Source organism: Copidosoma floridanum, unplaced genomic scaffold, assembly GCF_036245765.1.
Source record: "Copidosoma floridanum isolate Cflo_tuat_1 unplaced genomic scaffold, Cflo_Japanese_pri ptg000004l, whole genome shotgun sequence".
NCBI lineage: Eukaryota > Metazoa > Arthropoda > Insecta > Hymenoptera > Encyrtidae > Copidosoma > Copidosoma floridanum.
The window spans coordinates 7,622,524-7,648,231 of NW_028321881.1; the positions used below are offsets into that span (position 1 = coordinate 7,622,524).

General features: G+C 40.0%; 1 protein-coding gene across 1 annotated transcript in view; it reads right to left on the reverse strand.

The window, feature by feature from the left end:
- The window catches only part of Golgin104 (coiled-coil domain-containing protein 186), a 315,912-nt gene that overhangs the window by 251,090 nt on the left and 39,114 nt on the right, over positions 1-25,708 (reverse strand). The gene's annotated exons all lie outside the window — the stretch shown is intronic.

The following is a 25,708-nucleotide window of genomic DNA, read 5'->3' on the forward strand; positions in this document are numbered from 1 at the left end:
TTTGTAGCATCAATTTACACGGAATTTGCAGGTTATTTTTTTGCTGATTGTTTGCCATTTATTGCTAAATATCAAGTTGGTTAAATGATTTTTCTAGTAATGGCTAAGGCATAATACACGGAAATTAAAAAAAAATTTTTTTTACTACTTTTATTTATTCGTAAATATCACCAATTTGGCGATATAACCATTATTTTCGATGATTTGAGGGTTTAAGGTTTCGGCTACTTTTTTAACAACACTTTTCCAACTTCAAGTATTGCTTTGGTTTTTTAGTCGTTTTAAGTGATATTGTGTACCGTCTTGAAGTTAATTTTAGTTAGTAGAATAACTATTTAATTAATGGGCAGGGCGTGGTATACGCGAATCGAAAAAAACATTTTTAAGAATTTTATTTTTTTTTCAAATAATTACTTATTTTAGATACCTTTATTACTTACGGAGATACGGGCATTAAGAGTTTCAGATAATTTTCTAACTCCAAAATTTCGAATTTTAAGATATGCCATTGCCTCGTAGTCTTTTGTAGTTATGTAGTAAACGGTCCAAAGGGTTTTGATTGTTAGAATGAATATTGAAGCCTCATGCAAGAAAATTATAAAAAATTATTTTTATTATTTTTTCTGCTACCTTAACATCACTAATTTCATAATAGATTTATTATTGACAAAGATATTAGTCAAGTAAATAATAGAATTTAAACTGTATATTAATACTATGCAATATTTAGCTGATAAGTACGTTATCGTAAGGCGCTGCTAAGTAATAATGGGCCTAAATAAAGAAAAATTTAGACAGCGATCAATACTCAATACGAAGGGCACGGTTGCACTTAATTATTATCATTATTTCAATATAAAGGTCGTTTCTTTAACTGGTGTTAGGCTATACGGGAAAAAATTTATAGAGCAATCGTAGTGAAACATTGGGATACAGTTATAAATGTTAAAAACATATGTTGGCCTAAGGTAATAGGTTAATTTACTATAAAAAAAACAAAATTGTTTTCTTCCCCCAAAATTGATAAGAAAAAATTATAATTTTATTGGATGTGATTAAAGCGAGTGTATACCATAGGAAAATAGAACTTCATTATTCTTACAATGCATGATTTAAATTGCTTTTAAATCACTGTAACATGAATACTGAATTATACTTATGTCACATATTAATTTTAATTGTAGAAAACTCAAACAGCACTTAAAAATTGAGGCAACTCGAATGAAAAATCTCAATGAATCTCATATTTTCTCGGTGCGTACTGTAAAATACAAAAATCATTCATAATGAGTAAGCGCGTGTATGCGTGTGTGTGCGCGCGGGCGCGCGTGTGTGTATGCATACAATTCAAATTAATTTTTTAATGTAATTATTATTAAAAATCTTATGAGACACAGAGGTTTAATTAGATATTTTATTCATATAAGCTATCTGTTATGTTTTCAATAATTTAAAATTTTAATTGCAAGTTCATCTTTATTTAATTATATAAAATGATGAAAAATATTTTGGAATCGTATATTTTAAACCTTCAAGTGGTTGACAGTGTTATTTTCTCAAACTTTAATTTTTCATAATGAATTAACAGTGATTTAATTTTGATTTAAATCATTTAAATTACGTTAACAGCCCCTCGTCATTCTGCTTGCCTTGCACGCGCTGTTTTCTTACATCTATACTTTCAATATAATTAAAATAACATAAATTATACTGAATGTAACTCATCACCAATACAAGATCTATCAAGCTCTCAGATCATTTTCATTTCATTTATTTCAAAACATTCTATTTTACACTTAAATTCAAACCATCGGCATAAAAAAAAGTAATATTATGACATCAACTTTGACTAAGGTGTTTAAATACATGCTTTATCTCCAAATAACATAAATAAACGTAAAATTTACAAAAAAAATCATCCCAGACCTAAGACTTTAAACATTAATACTGTCATTACAAACTTTAACAATACAGGTCACAAGTACACAAGATGTAACCCACGAGTTAGGACATTATTTTTTGTAAGAGTCATGTCAAAAATTACTCCTAGCGCAAAAAATGGCAAAAAATTAACAAAAAAATATTCTGCAAATTCCGTTTGAGTTAAAACCACATATCTAAAAATAGAGTGTGGGCTACTCTGGCTTCAGCCTCGAGTCAGTAGGACCATTGTTTTTTGTTAAGGGTTGCGACAAAAAAGTTAGTTTTAGGCAAAAAAAATATCCTGCAAATCCCGTTTGAATTGATGCTACATACCTACAAATACAGCAATAGATACGCTGGTTTAAGCCTCGAGTCATCAGGACCATCATTACTCGATAATGGTAGCAGCAAAAAAAGTTATTCTTTGGCAACAAAATAGTAAATAATTAGCAAAAAAAAAAAAAAAATATGCCACAAAGCCTATTTTGATAAGTGCAAGAGTTCTGGAGATAGAGCGTTGGCTACGCTGACTTAAAGCTCAAGTCAGGACCATTGTTTTTCGGAAACGAATATGGCAAAAAAATTAATTCTTTGACAAAAAATAGCAAATTATTAGCAATAAAATATGGTGTAAGTTTCATTATTGCTCCATGACTTGGCTACGCTAGCTTCATAAACAAGGTATTTTCGACTTTGCGGATAAACAAACTAATCAATTTTTTAAAGTTTAGCGGCATTTTGTAGGTCTTTTTACAAGCTATGTTTGCTACTTTTAACGTTCATTAAAAAATCCATGGTTTTGAGATATTGTTAAAACTGATTTTTTTAACTTTGGCAATTCTTTTGACAACATTCAAAAAAAACTAGCAGATGCTTAATCTACATTTTTTTTCGTCTACTATCTTCAAGTTCTCAAAACGGGATATCCAGATTATATTTCTCTCTTACTATGTCTACATTTAGTTGCTTTAGCTGTACGCACTGTAGGCAGACTATATACGAAATTATTTTAAAGAAGAGCGCAGAACTAAGATGTATATATGTGTATTTATTGAAATCAATATACATGTAAAGTTAATATAAAGCAATATACGTATTGTAAATAGAAACTGGAAAATCAGATAAACAGTGGTTCATAGGAAGTCTTTGATTATATATAGCATAGTAGTGTTCGAACAACATGTAATTAAAATAAAGACAAATATTAAAATGTAGCTATCAGCAATAAGAATTTAAAAGTGTGAAACTAAATGAATAAATGGGACCAAAATTCACTTAAATCGTAGACATCGGAATCAAAGATGCTGTGGTTGTGACACACCTATAATTGCAATATTGTCCATACAAGCAAGCAGGATGAAAATTCTGTTATGATTGTAAGGATTCTGCTCCTTATATTGCCAAGGATTGACCTATAAGAAAGTAGAACAAGCTGCTTTCAATCTGAAAACGGCATCTTAAGAAAGAAGCTTCGGCAGAGGTTTCGGTCAAGACGAGTACGAGACGCAAAGCAAGGTGGTTCTAATAATAATAAAAATGATAAGAACAGTTTGAATAAGCCCAGGTGGTCCGGCAATCGCAGTTTCTAATTTTAACTGTGTTGTGTATTTGTATTTAGGGATTAAATAAAAGGAGTACACTGGGAATGTAACTTAATGATCCGTTTATTCTATGCTCCTTATTACACGTGCGCTAGTTGGCAGTTACATGCTCGCTTTACATGCTCGCCTTTGCGATCCGCTCACACTTCTATGCCCTACATACGTGGACGAACACACACATACTCTTCGCGTTCGCTCATGTGTGTAAGCATCGACTTTCACCTAACACTTCCCCCCCCCGCCGAAGAATTCCTACCTTCGTATCAGATAGTGTTTAATGTGTAATGTAATCTTTTAAACGGGTTGGAATTTTTCGTTCTCTTACTGAATTTACGCGAATTATTCTTGGTGTATGAAATTCTTCGTCATTTGTGGAATCATCATTAATTTGTTGCGGCGTATCTTTTTTTAGTCTTTTTCACTGTCCTCTGGCTCGTCTAACAGGTGGACTACTGTCTTTTCCTGACTCTGTAGAGACATTACAGCCTATAAACAAGGTTGACTCTGAAGATCTAAATGTTAGGGTTATTCGTTATTGCTTTCGGTTCTTTACGCGTCATTGCCATCTGTTCCTCCGGAACAAAAAATTGTGGAAAAATTTTTTTCTCTTGTGCCTTTTGTCATACGTTGCAATTGATTTGTGTTGCAACCATACTCTCCTGTCATAAAATTTCATTTTATAATGTAATTTACTTGTTAGACGACCTATTTTACTAAAAATACATTTTTCTTTTTCTCCATAATTTCCGGCCACCACGCTATCTTCTACTTGAAAATAGAAACTTTTGTTAAACTTTTATTTTTCACTATCTTTTTCTGTATTTTTATTGTCAATAAATTCCGCTCTTTTTGTAATTTCACTCGGTTTAATTAAATCTAACCTACATCTTATTGTTCTACCGAACATTAATTCTGTTGGCGGAGCCCCTATAATTGCATAAGGCCTTTGACGATATTGTGTTAAAATCAATTGCAAATCTAATTTAAGTTTTTCTTTACGCTGTAATTTTTTTAGTTTTGATTTTATTGTTTGCACGTATCTTTTGGCTTGTCCGCTTGTCGCTGAGTAAAACAGTGCCGTTTTTTTTATGTACAACACCATTGCTTTAAAAATTCTTGGAACGTTGTGGAAGTGAAAGCTCTACCATTATCAAATCCTAAAATCTTATAAATTTCGAATGGTCCAAAAATTTCTGTACAAACAGTAATTGTCGATTCACTCAACATATCGTTTACGATTTACGCTTCTGGCCACTTCAAAAACGCATCTACTAAAATAAAAAAATATTTTCCAAGACATGGTCCGGCAAAATCTATGAGGACACGATTAAAAAGGTGCTTTTGCTGGTTTCCAAACATGTATATCTGCTTTAACCAAATTATTTTTGTATTTTTGGCATTGTAAGCAGTCTTATGCAATTTCATCTATATCGCTCCTTATGTTCAGCCACCAACAATGCCCTCGAGCTAGACCTCTCATTTTTACTATTCCTTAATGACCGTTATGTAATTGTTGTAAAATCGTACTACGTAATTCTTTCGGTATTACAACTCGATGGTTTCGCATCGTTACCCCCTGTTCTAAAGTAAATTCACGCGGATCGATGCACCCTGTTTCTTTTGCCATAAGGCTTTTCCTGTTTTTTAATGCAGATATTACATATTGTAATTCGCAATCTTTATGCACTTTTTTTAGTATGATATTTACATTAACCGGTAGAGTCGTAGAAGTATTTATAGAGAACAAATCAATGGCATCGATGTTTTCTTTCGCGGTAATTACACGTAGTCTAGATAGTCCGTCTGCGTTGCCCTTATTCTGCGATTTGTTGTACTCAATAGTGTATTCAAAACCACGTAGAAATATTGCGTAATGTTGCTTTCTTATTGCATTGTAAAGTGGCAATTCTTTGTTTTTTGCAAAAATTTGTGTAAGCGGTCTGTGATTCGTTATTAATGTTAATTTGTTTCCGTCAAGGTATTGATAAAAATTTTTTTTAGCATCCACTTTTTTATCTATCCGACTATATTTACTTTGTGTTGTATTTAACGCTTGTGGAATGTATTGCGTTGGCCTTTTAGTCCTATGAGGGAAACGATGCGATAACACTGCCCCAACATCGTATGGGCTCGCATCCGTTACCAGTACGAGAGGTAAGTTTGGGTCATAAATACATTAAGCGTTGTTCACTAGTAAAAGCTTTCTTTGCTTCGAGAAATGCATTCTTCTGGTGGTTTGACCACGTCAGTTTATTATGTGTACGTAAAAGTTCATACAAAGGTTCTAAAAGTAAACTTACGTTCTTTGTGAATCTACCGTAATGATTAACAAATCCAACGAAAGCTTGTAATTCTAAAATATTTGTTGGTCTTTTCATTTTTTCTATCGCTTTTAATGTTTTTGTATCTTTGTGTAATCCGTTTATATCTTTAACGTAACCTTAGTAGTATATTATTAAAGCAAAGAATTTACATTTTTCTCGATTTATATTTATATTGCATGTATCCAGTACTTTAAAAACTTCTTCTAACCTTAACGTGAGCTCTGTAAAATCTTTAGCTGCTATTCAAATATCGTCTAGAAAAACTTTAACATCTTTAATACCGCGAAGTATGTTTTTCATTTTCTCTTGCCAAATTGCTGGTGCTGGGGCTACACCTTACATTAGCCAATTACATTTAAATAGTCCCCGGCGTGTATTAATCATTAATAAGTTAACACTCTTATCATCGACTTATAATTGTAAGTAAGCTAATTTAAAGTCTAATTTTGCAAACGCAGAACAACCTGCCATTTCTGAGAAAAGTTCTTCTACTGTAGGTAGCGGGTATTTATTTATTTTTAACTGTGGAGTAAGTCTAGTTCTTTATATACTAAGGGTATCAATTTGAACGGTAAGGAATTGGGCTTAAGGTGGCTCCAGCGCCTAGTGCCGTATCAAAATGGGGAGACTAAAAATTAATCATTATTTTCTTTAAAATATGGTATAAAATTATCGTAGAGACTGTTGTAAGCCATATTCTACATTTTATCTGTTACTTTAGTGAGTTAATATAAAAAAACAAAAAAGTTTTATGGTGCCCTAATTGATGAACTGTTACGGTACGCTCCTAAGTTCAAGAGTAGTTATACCTATATATATGTACTCTGCAGAATACAGACAGCTGAGAGCTGACTTGCACTTGCAACTGTATACTTAGTCTCCGATTTTTTAAAGATTTTGTTCGATAACAAGACACTTTTCTCATGTCATCGAAAACTGCATAATAATATATACAAGATAGTATGTTTCTTACACCTTACGGGTTATTTATATAAGTGCAGCAGTAGGTTGTATATCGCGTAAGCTTGCATTTCCTATTTAACCCGTCTTAAAACTAGGATTTTGTAAGCATGATTTCTTACAATTTTCATCGTCAACTTTAATTTTTTTTTATACGAATAGAAAGATGGGAATTCAAAGAATATAAATCAATTTTATTAACCTCGGTTGGGTTATTTATAATTTTAACATTGAGGCCACTGGAGCCACCTTAAGAAACACAGGCTTAACGTCTTCTTTTAGTATCAATGATGATTGAATATTGTGTACTGCGCTTATATTCTCGTTCGTCGTATTATTGTATTCATTTAATAATTTCTCGACTAATGTATTTATTGGCGCTTCTGAAATATCAACTTGTAAAAATGAATCGAATAAGGCATTTGTTGCGTTTTCTGTAATAATTTTTTTTATCTATTCACGCCCCATCAGTGGCAATTGTTTATTATTCGTAATGTACAATTTTCCTGTACTATAAAAATTTTCTCACTTAAAATCAACTGTAATGTACCCTATAACATTTATTTTTCGCTTACAGTACGTAATCAGCAGTAGATCTGTTCGTAGCACCGGTGTTTCTGGAAAAAGTTGTTTTGCCTCCTTTCTTCGCATGAGCGTAACGGCTGCTCCCGTGTTGACTTCGAAGTGACTTGTTTTCCGTTGACCGAGAGTGTTTTGAAAAATTTTTCTCGTATGTTTTCTGTTTCAACGCCTGGTACCTCTATGCAATTCGTATCCACTGCTGTTTTTTTTTCTATTGCAAGTAGGGAATGTCTTTTTTTTAAGCGTTCGTTTGCTAAATGTCCTTCTTTACTACAGAAATTGGACTTGATAGTCACTGGTAACTTACACGTATTGGCTTTATAATCAGAGCCGCACCGATAACATTTGAAACTCAGTAAATTGAAATCACGATTTGTAGTGTTGTTGTTCCGAGTGTAAACTTGCTTGCCCTTTGAGTCATGGCTTTGATTTGACTTTAGTTGTGATTTACGTTGCTTGTAGTTACGTGCACTTGTGTGAGTGTACTTAACTCGTACCGTATTTTGATGTAACGTATTTGCTTTCTTTTCGGAAAATTCCATTGCTAATGCTATTTATAAAGCCTTTGTAAAGGTTATTGCTTTTGTTTCTAAAAGTCGACCTTGAATCCGGCGATTTAAAATACTGTAAACAAACTGGTTTCATAAAGTGGTTTCTTGAAAACTTCCAGAATTGCATGTAAGACTCATCTTTGTAAGAGTATTGGCGTAGCTTTGTGTATTTTCTCTTGGTAACTGCTTTCTGCTTGTAAATTTAAAATTTTCTGCAACCTCGAGTACTGCTGGAGTGTATAACTCCTTTGATTTTTCCTTTAGAGTGCCGTACGACTTTTCTTAAGGATTTTGCGCTTCAACATTGTTGCACAAATTATTGCATGCACTTTCACTTATGTAATGTAGTAAGTGCACAACCTTTTTTTCCGGTGTCAGCTTCATGATTCAGAAAACTCTTTTCAGTCTCTGTAGCCATCTGCATCATTTTAAAGTTCCTAGGACGAAAAGCTCCACGTGTAATGATACAGACTGCATGTACGTGATGGCAGTTGTAGTTGTATTTGTAGGTATCGTAGATTGTCCCGTTGTAGTCATTTTGGCTTAAAAAACAAGGAATTTTAAGTTTTATTACACTGACATAAATCAACAAGACGTGCTACCCAAAGGCGCACGGCACGCTATAACAGTTCACTGCACTATGTCAGCACTTCATGCTGCTACGACACTTTACTCGAGATCTCATGCACTTAAAAAATTCCATCCATATCGTCATTTGTCGTGTATTTGTATTTAGAAATTAAATAAAAGGAGTAGACTTGCAATGTGACTTAATTCATGCTCCTTATTACATGTGCGCTAGTTGGAAGTGGCACGTGGACTGCCGCTGCTCGCTCCCTTTACATGCTCGCACTTGCGACTTGTTCCCACTTCTATGCCTTACGTACATAGAACTGCATACACGTACTCTTGACGTTCGCTTATTACGAATGACGCCTTCCAAGAGTTTAAGACACTTCTTCTTGAGCAAAAAAGCCTTTTCTTATCACCTCTGCCTCTTAAAGGTGTTTAAGCGCGGCTTTGAGTCCATTTTTAACAGCGTTTGCTGTGTTACCATACTTATCATTAATTGCTTGTAGCGTCTCTGTTAAATCTTTTGTTGCTAATTGTACTTTTTCAGTCACTCACTGTCGCTTTAATCTGAGCTTAGCACCTACTTCTTCTGAAGAGGCAAGCTCCTCTTAGGTCTGGTGGCTAAATACCGACACGTTGCTGTCCTCGGTGATGTTGGTGCCTATGCTCGACAGGATTCCTCTTCGTCCTTTGTCCGTAAGGAAGGGCCATGGAACATTAAGTAGTCCCTGTTGGCCATTAGACACGTCTTTGTGCCCCCCCCCCAGAATCCGTGGGGCCAGCGACAGTCACCCGGGCTTTCACCGGATCGGAACTGCCGGCAGATTCCCTCAGAGAGGTTACCGCCTGGGGTACTAGTTTTGCATCGACGTTTTTAATTTTGGCATCTTTTTTAGTGTCGTACTGACCCGCGAAGGCCAGCACTACCCTTTTTTTTCTAGAAATAAGTATTTAAAAAGGGTTTAAATCAGGGCAGCAGCCCTCTCTGTTACCAGAGAGAACCGCTACTTGCTCGGGCCAGCCGAGAGTCACCACTCTCCCTTAGTCCCATCCACGGAGACTGCCCTGGCGTTGAGTAACAAGTCTAAGAATGGTGTTCGTGTGTAATGTATGTATATGTTATACACTATGGTCATCCAAGCGAGACGAGCGGCAGTTGTACAGTCCCACGGCCACGCAGACAACCCAACAAAACGGGCTAGCGTAAGGCACTAATGTGCCGCCATATAGCCTCCTCAGTGGTAGTAAGCCTAGATTAGTCGGCCCACGACGTCTTTTTGTTAATGAGGCGTACAGCCATATCAGATGTGGTTACCTAGACTTACCTAGGCCTGATCGACCGGCTTCACCCGCCATTAGGCCTCCAACGCAAGCCCGGGGAAGGCCTTGCAACACGCAACCCAGGACATTTTGTAAGTATCCCTGTGTGTGTTTAGAGAAAGTTTGAACATGTATCTAAGAAGAATGCTATTACCGGCGCTTACTTCTATACACGACAGGGTGAGGATTAGTTAAGACCTGTAAAGTTACCACCATACCAAGACAGCAGGCTGATTCTGAGTGGCTTGGATAGGGGGTCAGCCCCTGCCAGGTCTCCAAGTCGGCTGGTTTTCATTTAGGAAACCAGACAGCTCGCTTCGAGCTCTAATCCATAGACGCATACATCACTCATACTCTCATTCATTTTATAAAGTCCTCCCTTTTTTGTTTTTTCTTTTGTTTTCGCGAACCCAGTCCCTCACACATTCAGACGAATGATCACCTATTTCTTTAGAGCCCACCCCATCTCAATCCAGGCACCCCCACCAACGACAAGATCTAGCAGCCCCCAGAGGGTAAGTGGCACTAGAAATAGTAGTAGTAGTAGTTTTTTTTTTTTTTTTTATTTTTTTTTTGTGAAGGGAGTGAAAATGCATTGAGGCACACCGCAGGGACAGCGGTAGTGTTGGACTTGGTGGATTTTTTTTATTAGACCACCCATACCCACTAAAACCCCCCCATGCCGCGTGGCTTTTGATCCATCCCGAAACCACGTTAGCATTACTTCAGGGTGGAGCCACCAGGGAGACCATCGCGTTTCACAGCATTAACGAGCTAACTCGCCACCATTTGCTAGAGGTGCTGATGCTCTCGAGTCCTCAAAAGGACTCGGGGTCCCTGAGAACCAGCACCTTGCCAAGCGCTTCATAGTAGGCAGCCTACTTAGCCAGCACAACTATAAGCTTAATGCTTTCCCTTGCTGATAGGTAAAAAGTACCAAGCGCAGCGTGGGTCTACATAAGCCTGTCTTTCAACTCAAGGCCTTTTTGCCTTATTTTGATTCTGCTTGGGCCTTATCCCTGGCCTCTTTCAGGGCTCTTCTGAATAAAGGGCAGCTCCTGCTGCCTGCTTCGTGCTTAATGTCCGTTGTTGGGCGAAGGAAGCACGGTGCTGGTCCTAGACACTCTTTCTTCCAGTGGTTTGAGCTTCCACACCAGAAGCAAAGCTTGGATCTGTTTTTATTCTTAAAGTTGCCTGAGACGTGTCCATATCTCAGGCATTTGTAACATCTTGTTACTTAAATTCTTCTTTGAATTTAGCAGCTAACAAAGCCAACTCGTAACCTGCCTTCCTTTTCTACTTGTCTGGCAGATGCTTCGTCCAGCTTCATTAAAGCCAGCCTCTGTCCTCTGGCATTTAACTTTAAGAGAGCTACTTTTGGCTCCTGGCTCTGATGTCTAACAGTCCTAGCGGAAGCCTCCTTGACCTCATCTTCCTCTACAAGGTCTCGAACCTCTAATGTCACATTTCTGTTGCTCATTTTGACAGTACCCTATCCAGCTACCGACTTTTCAATTTGCTGTGAGAATGCAGTAGCATTCTCTACATCTTGGCCTTAATAAGCATGTCTCCTTTTTTTGTAGTGACAACACTTTAGACTGCCACTTTAGCCTTATCGGGGTCAAAGTTCACCTTCATAGTCTTCAGCACCGTTGCAAAGTTCTGTCCTTCAGCCATCTTCACTACTACTGTTGTTGTGGCGTCTACTTATTTCTTCCGGCTTGTTTTGTCATTCAATGGAATTTCTTCTTGTTTGCCAATGCCTGTTTTCTTTTTCATTAAAGACATAGTCTGCTGGCGTTTCTCAGGGCTCTCTGATGGGCTCCTGTTTCTCATACTTCGTTTGATTTCCTTTAAGGCAGTGTTCAGGGTTCGTTTCTGTACATGCCGTCGGAAATTATCTCGCTTTTTTTCCCTCCACTGCAGGGATTTAAATGACAACTTCCAAGCGTTGGTATACGAATCTTCTTCAATAAGACAGCCTTTTCTTAGCACCTCTGCCTCTTGAAGATGCTTAAGCGCCGCTTTGAGCCCATTTTCAACAGCGTTCGCTGAGTTGCCGTACTTATCATTAATCAGTTGTAGCGTCTCTGTAATGTCATTCGTTCCTGATTGGACTTTATCAGCAACTAGCTGTCGCTTTACTCTGAGCCTAGTGACACTTTCTTTTAAAAAGGCAAGCTATTCCTGGGTCTGGCGGCTTAATACCAACACGTTGCTAACCTCGGTGTAGTTAGTGCCTATAGTCGACAGGCTTCCTCTTCGTCCTTTGTCTGTAAGGAAAGGCCATGGAACATTAAGCAGTCCCTGTTGGCCATGAGACACGTCTTTGTGCCCCTCCTCCCCAGAATCAATGGGGCCTGCGTCAGTCAACCGGGCTTTCACCGAATCGGAACTGCCGGCAGATTCCCTCAGAGAGGTTACCGCCTGGGGTACTTGTTTTGCACCGACGTGTTTTATATTGGCATCTTTTTTAATATCGTATTGACCCGCGAAGGCCAGCACTACCCTTTTTTCTAGAAATAAGTATTCGGAAAGAATTAAAACCAGGGCAGCAGCCCTCTCTGTTACCAGAGAAAACCGCTACTTGCTCGGGCCGGCCGGGAGTCGCCACTCTCCCTTAGTCCCACCCACGGAGACTGCCCTGGCGTTGAGTAACAAGTGTAAGAAGGGTGTTCGTGTGTAATGTATGAATTTGTGGGTACACAACGGTCATCCCAGCAAGACCAGCGGCAGGTGTACAGTCCCGAGACCGCGCAGACAACCTAACAAAACGGGTTGGCGTAAGGCACTAAGGTGCCGCCATATAGCATCCTCAGTGGTAGTAAGCCTAGATTAGTTGGCCCACCACGTCTTTTTTGTTTATGAGGCGTACAGCCACATCAGATGTGATTACCCAGACTTACCTGGGCCTTATCATCCGGCTTCACCCGCCGCCAGGCCTCTAACGCAAGCCTGGAAAAGGACCTGCCACACGCAACCTCGAACAATCCGTAAGTGTCCCTGTGTTTGTTTGGTGAGAGTGTGTGATGCATGTATCTGAGAAGAATGTTTTAACCGCCACTTACTTCTATACACGACGGGTGCTAGTTTTTGTTGGCCCACGTCAAGCAATGGAGTGCCACCCACGGAAGCAGCAAAAAGTAAAGAACAAGGAGCACAAGCAGAGCTGGCCCATGCATCTACACCGATGGAGGCATGAGGCACTAGTGCCCCGTCAACATCGCCGCAGATACACACGCCAACGCCACACATGCCCCCCGATCCACGCCCACGACCACCACCACAGAGAGCCACCCCAGCTGCCCATCGTAACCTCATATTTTAAGAGGATGCCCCTATCCGCCACCCGGGGGAGCGCCCGGTATGGAGAAACTAGCAAAAACCCCACCCGGCAGTAGTAGTAGTAGTAGTAGTAGTAGTAGTAGTAGTTTTTTTTTTTTTTTTTTTTTTTTTTTTTTTTTTTTTTTTTTGTGGAGGGAGGGGAATGCATTGAGGCACACCACAGGGACAGCGGTAGTGTGGGACTCGGTGGATTTTTTTATTAGACCACCCATACCCACTAAAACCCCCCCCATGCCGCGTGGCTTTTGATCCACCCCGGAACCGCGTTAGCATTACTTCGGGGTGGAGCCACCAGGGAGACCATCGCGTCTCACAGCATTAACGAGCTAACTCGCCACCATTTGCTAGAGGTGCTGATGCTCTCGAGTCCTAAAAAGGACTCGGGGTCCCTGAGGACCAGCACCCTGTCTAGCGCTTCATAGTAGGCCGCCTACTCAGCCAGCACCACTATAAGCTTAATGCTTTCCCTTGCTGATAAGTAAAAAGTACCCAGCGCAGCGTGGGTCCACATAAGCCTGTCTTTCCACTGAAGGCCTTTCTGCCTTATTTTGACCCTGCTTGGGCCTTATCCCTGGCCTCTTTCAGGGCTCTTCTAAATAAAGGGCAGCTTCCGCTGCCTGCTTCGTGCTTGTTGTCCGTTGTTGGGCAAAGGAAGCACCGTGCTGGACCTAGGCACTCTTTCTTTCGGTGGTTTGAGCTCCCACACCGGAAGCAAAGCTTGGATCTGTTTTCTTCCCTACAGTTGCCCGAGACGTGTCCATATCCCAGGCATTTAAGACATCTTGTTACTTCGATTCTTCTTCGAATTCGGCAGCTTACAAAGCCAACTCGTAACCTGCCTTCCTTTTCTACTTGTCTGGCAGTTGTTTCGTCCACCTTGATTAAAGCCAGCCTCTGTCCTCTGGCATTTGGCTTTAAGAGAGCAACTTCTAGCTCCTGGCTCTGATGTCCAAAAGTCCTAGCGAAAGCCTCTTTGACCTCATCTTCCTCTACAATGGCATCCAGGTCTCGGACCTCTAATGTCACTTTTCTGTCGCTCATTTTCACGGTACACTGTCCGGCTACCGACTTTTCAATTTGCTGTGAGAATGCAGTAGCATTCTCTACACCTTTGGCTTTAATAAGTATGTCTCCTTTTTTTGTAGTGACAACACTTTGGACTGCCACTTTAGCCTTATCGGGGTCAAAGTTCGCCTTCATAGTCTTCAGCACCGTTGCAAAGGTCTGCCCTTCAGCCATCTTTACTACTACTGTTGTTGTGGGGTCCACTTTTTTCTTCTGGCTTGTTTTGTCATTCAGGGGAATTTCCTCTTGTTTGCCACTATCTGTCTTCTTTTTCTTTAAAGACATAGTATGCTGGCGTTTTTCAGGGCTGTCCGATGGGCTCCTGTTTCTCTTACTTCGTTCTATTTCCTTTAAGGCAGTGTTCAGGGTTCGTTTCTGTACATGCCGACGGAAATTATCTCGCCTTTTTTCCCTCCACTGCAGGGATTCAAATGACGACTTCCAAGCGTTCATGTACAAATCTTCTTCAGTAAGACAGCGTTCTCTTAGCACCTCTGCCTCTTGAAGATGCTTAAGCGCCGCTTTGAGCCCATTTTTAACAGCGTTCGCTGTGTTGCCGTACTTATCATTAATCAGTTTTAGCGTCTCTGTAATGTCATTCGTTGCTGATTGGACTTTATCAGCAACTTGCTGTCGCTTTTTTCCGAGCCTAGTGGCACTTTCTTCTAAAGAGGCAAGCTCTTCCTGGGTCTGGTTGCTAAATACCGACACCTTGCTAACCTCGGTGTCGTTAGTGCCTATACTCGACAGGCTTCCTCGTCGTCCTTTGTCTGAAAAGAAAGGCCATGGAACATTTAGCAGTCCCTGTTGGCCATGAGACACGTCTTTGTGGCCCCCCCCAGAATCCGTGGGACCTGCGTCAGTCACCCGGGCTTTCACCGGATCGGAACTGACGGCGGATTCCCTCAGAGAGGTTACCGCCTGGGGTACCTGTTTTACATCGACGTTTTCCATTTTGGCATCTTTTTAGTTTCGTACTGACCCGCGAAGGCCAGCACTACCCTTTTTTTTCTAAAAACAAGCATTTGGAAAGGGTTAAAACCAGGGTAGCAGCCCTCTCTGTTACCAGAGAGAGATGCTACTTGCTCGGGCCGGCCGGGAGTCGCCACTCTCCCTCAGTCCCACCCGCGGAGACTGCCCTGGCGTTAAGTAACCAGTGTAAGAAGGGTGTTCGTGTGTAATGTATGTATTTGTTGGTACACAACGATCATCCCAGCGAGACGAGCGGCAGGCGTACAGTCCCGAGACCACGCAGACAACCCAACAAAACGGGCTGGCGTAAGGCACTAAGGTGCCGCCATATAGCCTCCTCAGTGGTAGTAAGCCTAGATTAGTCGGCCCACCACGTCTTTTTTGTTCATGAGGCGTACAGCCATATCAGATGTGGTTACCCAGACTTACCCGGGCCTCATCATCCGGCTTCACCCGTGGCCGGGCCCCCAACGCAAGCCCGGAAAAGGACCCGCCACACGCAACCCAGAACAATCCGTAAGTGTCCCTGTGTTTGTTTAGTAAGAGTGTGTGATGCATGTATCTGAGAAGAATGTTTTAACCGCCGCTTACTTCTATACACGACGGGTGCTAGTTTTTGTTGGCCCGCATCAAGCAATGGAGTGCCACCCACGGAAGCAGCAAAAAGCGAAGAACACGGAGCACAAGTAGAGCCGGCCCATACATCCACACCGATAGAGGCATGGGGCACTAGTCCCCCGTCCACATCGTCGCAGATACACACGCCAGAGCCACACACGCCCCCCGATCCACGCCCCCGACAACCACCATAGAGAGCCACCCCAGCTGCCCATCGTCACCTCTTATTTCAAGAGGATGCCCCTATCCGCCACCCGGGGAAGCGCCCGGTATGGAGAAACTAGCGAAAACCCCACCCGGGAGTAGTAGTAGTAGTAGTAGTAGTAGTAGTAGTAGTAGTAGTAGTAGTAGTAGTAGTAGTAGTAGTAGTAGTAGTAGTAGTAGTAGTAATAATAGTGGTAGAGGTATACTACTACTGTAGTATTAGTAGTAGTACGAGCGGTAGTAATAGTAGTGGTAGTAGTACTAGTGGTCCCGGGTGGGGTTTTCGCTAGTTTCTCCATACTGAGCGCTTTCCCGGTTGGCGAATAGGGGCATTCTCTTAAAATATGAGGTGTCGATGGGCAGCTGGGGTGGCTCTTTGTGGTGGTGGTTGGGGGCGTGGATCGAGGGGCGTGTGTGCTAGGACTTTTGGACATCAGAGGCAGGAGCCAGAAGTTGCTCTCTTAAAGCCAAATGCCAGAGGACAGAGGCTTGCTTCAATAAAGCTGGACGAAGCATCTGCCAGACAAGTAGAAAAGGGAGGCAGGTTACGAGTTGGCTTTGTTAGCTGCCGAAGTCAAAGAAGAATTTAAGTAACAAGATGTTACGAATGCCTACGATATGAACACGTCACAGGCAACTGTGAGAACAAAAACAGATCCAAGCTTTGCTTCTGGTGTGGAAGCTCAAACCACCGGAAGAAAGAGTGTTCAGGCCCAGCACGGTGCTTACTTATCCCAACAACGAACAACAAGCACGAAGCAGGCAGCGGGTGCTGCCCTTTATTCAGAAGAGCCCTGAAAGAGGCCAGGGATAAGGCTTAAGTAGGATCAAAATAAGGCAAAAAGGCCTTGAGTTGAAAGACAGGCTTATGTGGACCCACGCTTCGCTGGGTACTTTTTACCTATCAACAAGGGAAAGCATTAAGCTTATAGTAATGCTGGCTGAGTAGGCGGCCTACTATGAAGCGCTAGACAAGGTGCTGGTCCTCAGGGACCCCGAGTCCTTTTCAGAACTCGAGAGCATCAGCACCTCTAGCAAATGGTGGCGAGTTAACTCGTTAATGCTGTGAGACGCGATGGTCTTCCTGGTGGCTCCACCCTGAAGTAATGCTAACGCGGTTCCGGTGTGGATCAAAAGCCACGCGGCATGGGGGGGTTTTAGTGGGTATGGGTGGTCTAATAAAAAAAAATCCACCGTGTCCCACACTACCGCTTTCCCTGTGGTGTGCCTCAATGCATTTTCCCTCCCTTTACAAAAAAAAAAAAAAAAAAAAAAAAAAAAAAAAAAAAAAAAAAAAAAAAAAAAAAAAAAAAAAATGTAATACTAGTGGTAGTGGTAGTAGGAGTGGTAGTAGTAGTAGCGAAAGCAGTAACAGTAGCAGCAGCAGTAGCACTAGCAACAGCAGTAGCAGTAGCAGCAGCAGTAGCAGAAGCAGTAGCAGTAGCAGTAGATTTTTTTTTTGTGGAGGGAGGAAAAATTCATTGAGGCACACCACAGGGACAGCGGTAGTGTGGGACTCGGTGGATTTTTTTTATTAGACCACTCATACCCACTAAAACCCCCCCCTCATGCCGCGTGGCTTTTGATCTACCCCGGAACCGCGTTAGCATTACTTCAGGGTAGAGCCACCAGGGAGACCATCGCGTCTCACAGCATTAACGAGCTAACTCGCCACCATTTGCTAGAGGTGCTGATGCTCTCGAGTCCTGAAAAGGACTCGGGGTCCCTGGGGACCAGCAGCCTGTCTAGCGGTCCATAGTAAGCTGCTAACTTAGCAAGCACTACTACAAGCTTGTTGCTTTCCTTTGCTGATAAGTAAAAGTTCTCAGCACAGCGTTCTGCTTGGGCCTTTTTTCTGGCCTCTTCTAGCACTCTCTTGAATACGGGGCAGCTTTCACTGCCGGCTTCGTGCTTGTTATCCGTTGTTGGACATAGGAAACACTGTGCTGGGCTGGGACCCTTGTTCTTTCGGTGGTTGGAGCTTCCACACCGGAAGCAAAGCTTAAGCTAAAATTTTTTTTACAGTCTCCTAAGACATGTCCATACCCTAGGTATGTGTAACATCTTGTTACTGCGATTCTTTTCTGGATTTGGCAGCTTATGAAGCCCACTCTTCATCTGCCAACATTTTCTGCTTTTTTGCTGTGGATTTATCTACTGTATTAAGCGCCAATCCCTGACTTTTTGTACTAGGTTTCAGAAGCGTCACTTCAAACTCCATACTTTGTTGTCCAAAAGCCTTCATAAAAGCCTCCTCAACCTCCTTTTCCTCAACAATAGTTTTTTTCTGAGCCTTGTCTAATCAACTCAGCTGCTTTCGGATGTTTAAGAGCAGCTTTGACGCTTTTTAGCAGTAGCAGTAGCAGTAGCAGTAGCAGTAGAAGTAGTAGTTATAGTAGTAGTAGTAGTAGTAGCAGTAGTAGTAGCAGCGACAGTAGCGAGAATGATGAAGGTGAATGTTATGAGATACATTTTTTTCCTCTAGATATTTTCAAATATTAAAACTTGTTTTTAAGAATTACCGTTGCAGAATGGCGAAGGGGAACGGCCACGTTTTATTACCGAAAACATGACACCTAGATATTCTCGTCGATTTAACTATTAAGGACGAGAAATTCAAGATATATTGGTGAGACCATTTCCAAATGTTAATGTAAACGCATGGCTTAAGGATTGTATGAATGGTTTACATAATCATTTAATTGAAAAAAGTAATCCTGAAGAATTGATAGGTATTACTATGAATTTCTAAATGTTTTATCATGGCCCATTGTAAGTATCTTTTAGACCTACTCGAAATTTTATTGCTGAAGATTTATAGGCTGTTTGGTTTAGTGCCATGCAGAGCTCGAGTGACTTTGAAATCGATGACAGTTTGTCAATTAATAGTGCCATTATAAGTGGTATCTGTGGAAGAGGACGTGTAGCATTGACTGAGAACAACCTACAAAGAAAATTAGTATTCACCATCAATAACAATGATAATCTTTGTTTACCACGAGTTCTAGCAGCAGCTTATGCTTACGTTGCCCAGGGGCAAATACGCACAGGTATGCTACATAATTATTTATTGGAATCTTACAAGATGCAATAACGGACCTACTCAGAAGAGAGCTACCGAAGAGCTTTTGCGACTAACGAAAATTTGCGTGCCTGACAGGGTTTGGCCTCGCAGAAGTTGAGTTTCAAAAATTTTTTCTCACTCACAAGACAGAAATTGTCGTTTATACGTTTCGAAATTTCGGACGTGGTCATGGGCCCCTGTACGATGGTACTTGTTTAGTTTTTGAGACTCTAGGACAAATTGGTCATACGTTACAATTAATGTACTATGAAAACGCTGAGCATTACGAGCCTATACTGAATTTGATTAGTGCAAGCAGTAGTAGCAGATAGTGTATGCCATGCAATAAGAGTAATTGGCGTATTGAGGATCACAGATGCTCAAACAAATGCTACAAGTGTATGCAAACTCCTCTTTGCGATGTGATGAGTCCATCAAAAAAGTGTGGTTCGTGCCACAGATTATTTTGGAACTCGGTATGTTTTAAAAATTATTTTTAAAAACGTTCGTATCATAAGTTTCTTACCATTTGCGAAAAAATACAAATTTGCCCGTTACGTTGCAAAACTGTGCTAATATCGAACAAGAAACGTAAACATCAATACGGTATTTCTTTTTGTTGTAATTGTAAAAGGTATTTTCCGTAAATCATAAATGTTACATTCAACCGTTAAAATTGAACAACAAAAAACTCAATTTTTTAATATTTTTCTAGGATTTTGAAACGCAGCAGACGACACCCATTGTGGGTGATGACGAAAAACTAATCCATGAAGTTAATCTGTGTATCGTTCAACAAGTTTGTAATGCTTGTAACAACATACAAAATATTTTGAAAAGCTGCGGTCATTGTGGCATTCGAAAATATAGTTTTTAAAATAATCTAATTAAACAGTTAGTGAATCTTGCTTCCGATCACCAAAAATATTTTGACAAGGTCATATGCATAGCTTACAATGCACAAGGATTTGATGCTTAACTTATTTTAAAGTATGTAGTGAAGAAACACGGCGAACGCATAGTACCATCCGTTATCATAAATGGATCGAAAATAATATTGATGGAATTTATGAAAATAAAATTTATCGATAGTCTTAATTACTTTTATATGCCTTTAAGTAGCTTATCCAAGTCATAAAGTCTGTCGAAAATTAAAGAAGGTATTTTCCCACATTTTTTGAACAAACCCAAAAATCAATCGTACATAGGTCCTTTACCACCGCTCAACGAATATTCACCCGATAGCATGCATACAAAAGATCGAGATCAGTTTTAAAAATGGTACAATTAACAAGTAGAAAAAAATTATATATTTGCCTTTAAAAGTGAGATTATAAAATACTGTAGGTAAGACGTGAAAGTTTAGAGATTAGCTTGCTTAACTTTTCAAAAAACCTTTGAAAAATTCAAGGTGGACCCTTTTGGGGAATGCACAACGATCGCTTTGACCAGCATGCGTGTGTATGGGAAAAAAAATCAAATTGGTATAATACCACAAAAAGGTTACAGAATGGCTAACAATTAATCTGAAATAGCTTTAAAATGGCTTTATTGGATGGAAAAACACGTTCTCCAGCGATTTATCGAACACGTTGGACACTGCCAAGAGAGACGTTTACCAGAAGGTATCCTCGTCGATGGATACTGTACTCCTCTAGATGGTGTGCAGGATCATCGTGGAATCGTATTACAATTCCAAGGTTGCTTTTGGCACGGCTGCCCACGGTGTTACCGAATAAACCAAGATACTATTTTGACTATCGAAGATGGATGATAGATGAGAAAAAACTTGCACGATTAACGAAAAGATAAGAATGTCAAATTATGAGTTAGTAGAAAAATGGGAATGCGACTTAAACCGAGAAATAAGTAAAAACGAAGTACTTTTAAATTTTATTCGAGAAAATGAAAATTATTGGAGTAGAAAACCATTAAATTCACGTGATGCACTTCCCGGTGGTCGAACAGGGAACACCTTAAAAATATATGATTGTCGGGTTGGAGAGAAAATTAAATACGTTGGCGTATGCTCTTTGTATCCATATATTTGCAAACGAGGTATATTGCCCGTCGATCATCTAACGTTATACTCTAATGAAGCAGAGTGTAAAAAGATAGTAGGTGACAATAATGATATTTCCCGATGGTATTGGGAACGGTTTAATTATGTGTGATGTGCTATCACCTAGAAGTTTGTACCATCCTGTATTACCGGTGAAAATGCACGATAAGCTTTTTTTTTTGTGCCGTACGTATTGCGAGAATATGCTTCAAGAGCACTGTATCCACAACGTTAAAAGAGACCGCATTTTAAGTGGTACGTGGAAATTCGAAAAATTCAAGGTGGCTGTTCGCGTAGGTTATATCGTTAAAAATGTTTATAAAATATATCAATATCAGGTAACACAGTGCAATCAAGATACGGTAAAAGAAGGGTTATTTGCACATTATATAAACGAAGTTTTTAAACAAAAAACACTAGCTTCGGGTTACCCACCTACATGTATATCTAATGAGCAAAAGGAGTCCTATATCGAAGAAATCCATAGATCTCAAGGAATAAATCTTGACAAAAATGAAATAAACCCTGATGCTGGCTTAAGATCCAACGCAAAATTATCACTTAATTCTTTGTGAGGTGTATTTGATCAACGTGAAAATTTGACAAAGACTGAGGTGGTGGCGGTCCCAGAAAGATTAAGGAATTATTTACGAGTGCAGAAATCGATGTGAAAGGTGTTTTACCCGTCAACGATTATACATTGTACGTTTACTGGAATTATAAGACTGAGGCCTTAACGTCATTACCGTCAAGTAACGTTGTGGTTGCAGCGTTCGTATCTGCATTTTCTACGAGAACGTGCTCTCTATTACGACACAGATTCCATTTTTAAAGTTTCCCGAGAAGAACTGGACGATTTACCCATTGGCACGACGCTAAGCAATCTCGCTGACGAATTGGCCGATAAGGAAGTTGGCACATACATTTCTTCGTTTTTATCTTGCAGACCAACGTTTTACGCATAAAAAATTGAAAAACCCAAAGGTAGTGAAGATTATGTTTGCAAAGTAAAAGTTATCAAATTAAATTACTGCAATTGTCAAAAGATGAATTTTGATACAATTCGTAAGCTTATTATGACAAATATTACGGAAATAACATTGTCGAATTTTTCCATTTGTCGCACAACTTTTCACGATGTAGTTGCTCAACCAGAAATAAAAACATGTCAACCAGTCTACGATAAAAGATGTTTTGACAGCATTACCACGAGTTATCCGTATAGTTACAAACGTGATGTAATACATGAGAGTGGGGAAAAAACTCACTCGGTCGAGGTACGACAAAGCTGTTGGTTTGACAATTTCCCTTTTTACAACCGATGTTAACAAGTAAACGACAAAATGGGTTATTGGGTATTGTGAAAAATACCAGACAATTGTCGATTTCGAACTGGAATTTTCCGGATGACTAGTATTTGTACGTGTACGAGGCGAAAAAACAGATAAAAGGAAGCGACACCGCAAACCAAGTTCCAATCGTATCGTTGTAAAGGTGCCAAAGTTACGTTCCCTATTTGGTCAAAAACACGTCGCCATTTTGAGAGCTCTTTATCATCTCGAAATTGAATAACAGAGGGGACTGTTGCGCAAAGCCGATAAGACGCTAATCAAGTATATTTGCGAGTGTGCATTGAATATTCTCGAAGAAAACGTTTTGCTATCTGCGATACAAAAAAAATGCTTACGTAGACACGCCAGCATTCTTAGAAAGCTCGCTAACGCAAAAATTCATTCGTCGTTAAAGAACAAAATTATCGTACAACATGGAGGAAGTTTCTTACCTACTTTGTTGGGTCCGCTCCTCGAAACGGTGTTGTCGATGCTGTAACAAACATGAAGCACGCAAAAAAATGATTCTTCTGCCCCAAGAAAACGTGGATCGATTGTGAAGCGGATTTCTTAACGATGGTCTATAGTATGTGCAAACGCCTGGTACAACGATGAGTCGGCTCGACGCAGAAATGAACGACATCTTGAATTTACCGTATACCGATGAGCGAGAAAAATAGAAGAAATACCAGCAAATTTCACAACGATTTTGCACCTTAAGAAATTGGACAGCGAAAGAAAACGACGCTGACACGATATCGGAAAACATCAAGGTATCACAAGATAACGATCCCTCTGACGACGACGTTGACGAAGACGAAGAGAAGCGTAAAGAGCAGGAAGAACAGGATACCGAAATTATCGAAAGCGTAACGGAAAAGTTTCGTCAAAAAGCTGCAGTTATCATACAACGATTGCGCGCTACTGGTAACTTAAAGTGGAGCAATGAACATACCGTCATCATAGGTGGCGTTCGCATGCCACAGTCGAACATTGTCAACCTTGTAAACGATGCCTAGAGGAACAGGAAAAAATGCACACAGGTGAATCGTGATTAGTTTGCAGTGGCACTTCGTATGGCAAATATTCCGCAAGAGTGTATCAGAAACGTTTGAGTATTAAAATTACTGATCGACGACGACGACGACGATAAACTCTACGCTACGGAGAAGAAGGTCGAACGTCGGAGAACCGATTGGGCGTTGGCGGAATTTGCTTTTTCACGAATGCTTGCCAGAAAAACACCTCTGGATGAGCGAACAGTCGCTTTATTAATAGCATGCTGCATGTGTAGCAAAATTACAGTTAAGAATTTTTTTTCCAGCATTAAGAGAGCCACTGGACCTAAGTCTAAGAAGAAAAAAAAAAAAAAAAAAAAACAACAACAATGCATAAGATTTTTTAAAATTTTTACTATGAAGCGGAACAACCAACTGCATACGCTGGTGGTAACAAACTCGCAAGTTCTGTGAAAAATAAATTTTTACGATCAAATGTTATTAGTTGACTAGAGCGCCAAGATACCTATAATATACATAGACCCATAACACATCACTTTTTAAGAAGAAGTTATAACGTACGTAACTTTGACGACGTGTGGGAAGCTGATTTAATGGACTTAAGAACCTTAAAAACTTACAATGATGGCTACGCTTATATTCTAGTTGTCATCGATGTCGTCAGCAAATACGCTTGGGCGATACCTATCAAGGATAAAACATTGAAAAACGTCGCCAAAGCATTTCAACATATTTTATCAAGAAGTGATGATCGTACACCATTGTGTCTTCAAATGGATAAAGGTAAAGAATTTGTAGATCGTGAAATGCCGTTTTACGAGAAAATGTAATTAAATGCAGAGCAGCACGTAGCCCACAGACAAAGGCTGCAATAGCTGAACGTTTTATAAGAACTAATAAATTATTGTCCTGTGATTCATGTAGATTATTACATGCGTCCCAGTCTATACGCAAATATCGAAGAAATGATACAAGAAAACAATAGTTTCAATACCACGCAAGATTACGTGGTTTTTCGTTTGGAAAAAGGCGGTTACGCAGTGGCTCAGTTAGTCTGTTCCGAAACAGTGCGCAGTGAATACATGTATCGCTTACTATTGTCCGAAAAATTACGTAAGATCTTGGGGTTTAAAAGTGCAACAAGTCCTTTCTTGGAAAATAATGAAATTCGATACGTTCATCCAGCAAATCCCGCCCATACCTTACCGCCAATGCTCATAATTTACAGCGACATCTGTGAACCATACATTGTAGAAGACGTTCAATCGCGTTTGTTGCGGGCGGTGTCGTTGGACCTCTAAGGTCATGCGTACGATTGTGTCGAAAATAAAATTTTCTCATCACCTATATATATATATATATATATATATATATATATATATATATATATGTGAAGTGATATATAGGTGAAGATTGAAAATATATTATGGATTCCTACGAGGACTACGTTATCGCACAAAGTGGTGGTGGTGGCAGAATTCTGACCACAATTCATGGAAACAGTGGAGGGGGTGCTGAGCGCATTAACGTTGAGGCCTCCTATCAACGAGGACACGGAGGTATCGAATAGTTTCTTGCTGGAGTATTTCGACGAGTTTTACCACTCATTAAACGAGGTGCCAAAGCTGTTGGCAAAAAAGCTGTTCGTGCAGGTATGAACATTATGTCTGACGTCAACGCTAGAAATATACCTTCCAAAGAGACATTTAGCTCTTGTGTGATGGAGACTGGTAATGCGCTGAAGAGAAAAGCCGAGGAAAAATTAGACAAGCTTATGAGAGTGTCAGGATATAAAAATGAACGACTCGACGAACCATTTCAGTTGCAAGTGTTTCGTAGAACTGTACAGTCAAGGCATGGTCGGCGTAAGAGTAAAGAGAAAATAAACTAAGAAAACGAGCAAACAAGATAAAAAGAAGAAAAAGAAAACAATAAAAAGGAAAAAAAAAGAACTGCAAGAGATATTTTTGAAAATTGGATTTTTTTTGAACGGCTTTTTTACACAGTCACTTGTGCGAGTGCTTAAGATCTGAGCTTTTTTTGTTTAAAACTCTGCCGACTCAAACAACTATCGAGGAATCTCACTGGATTCAATACAAGCCGATGTCATCGCTCACGGATGATTTACCGATCGAATTTCTCGTACCAGATAACGGTGATGAATACATTGATCTTGCACACACGATGCTCAGTC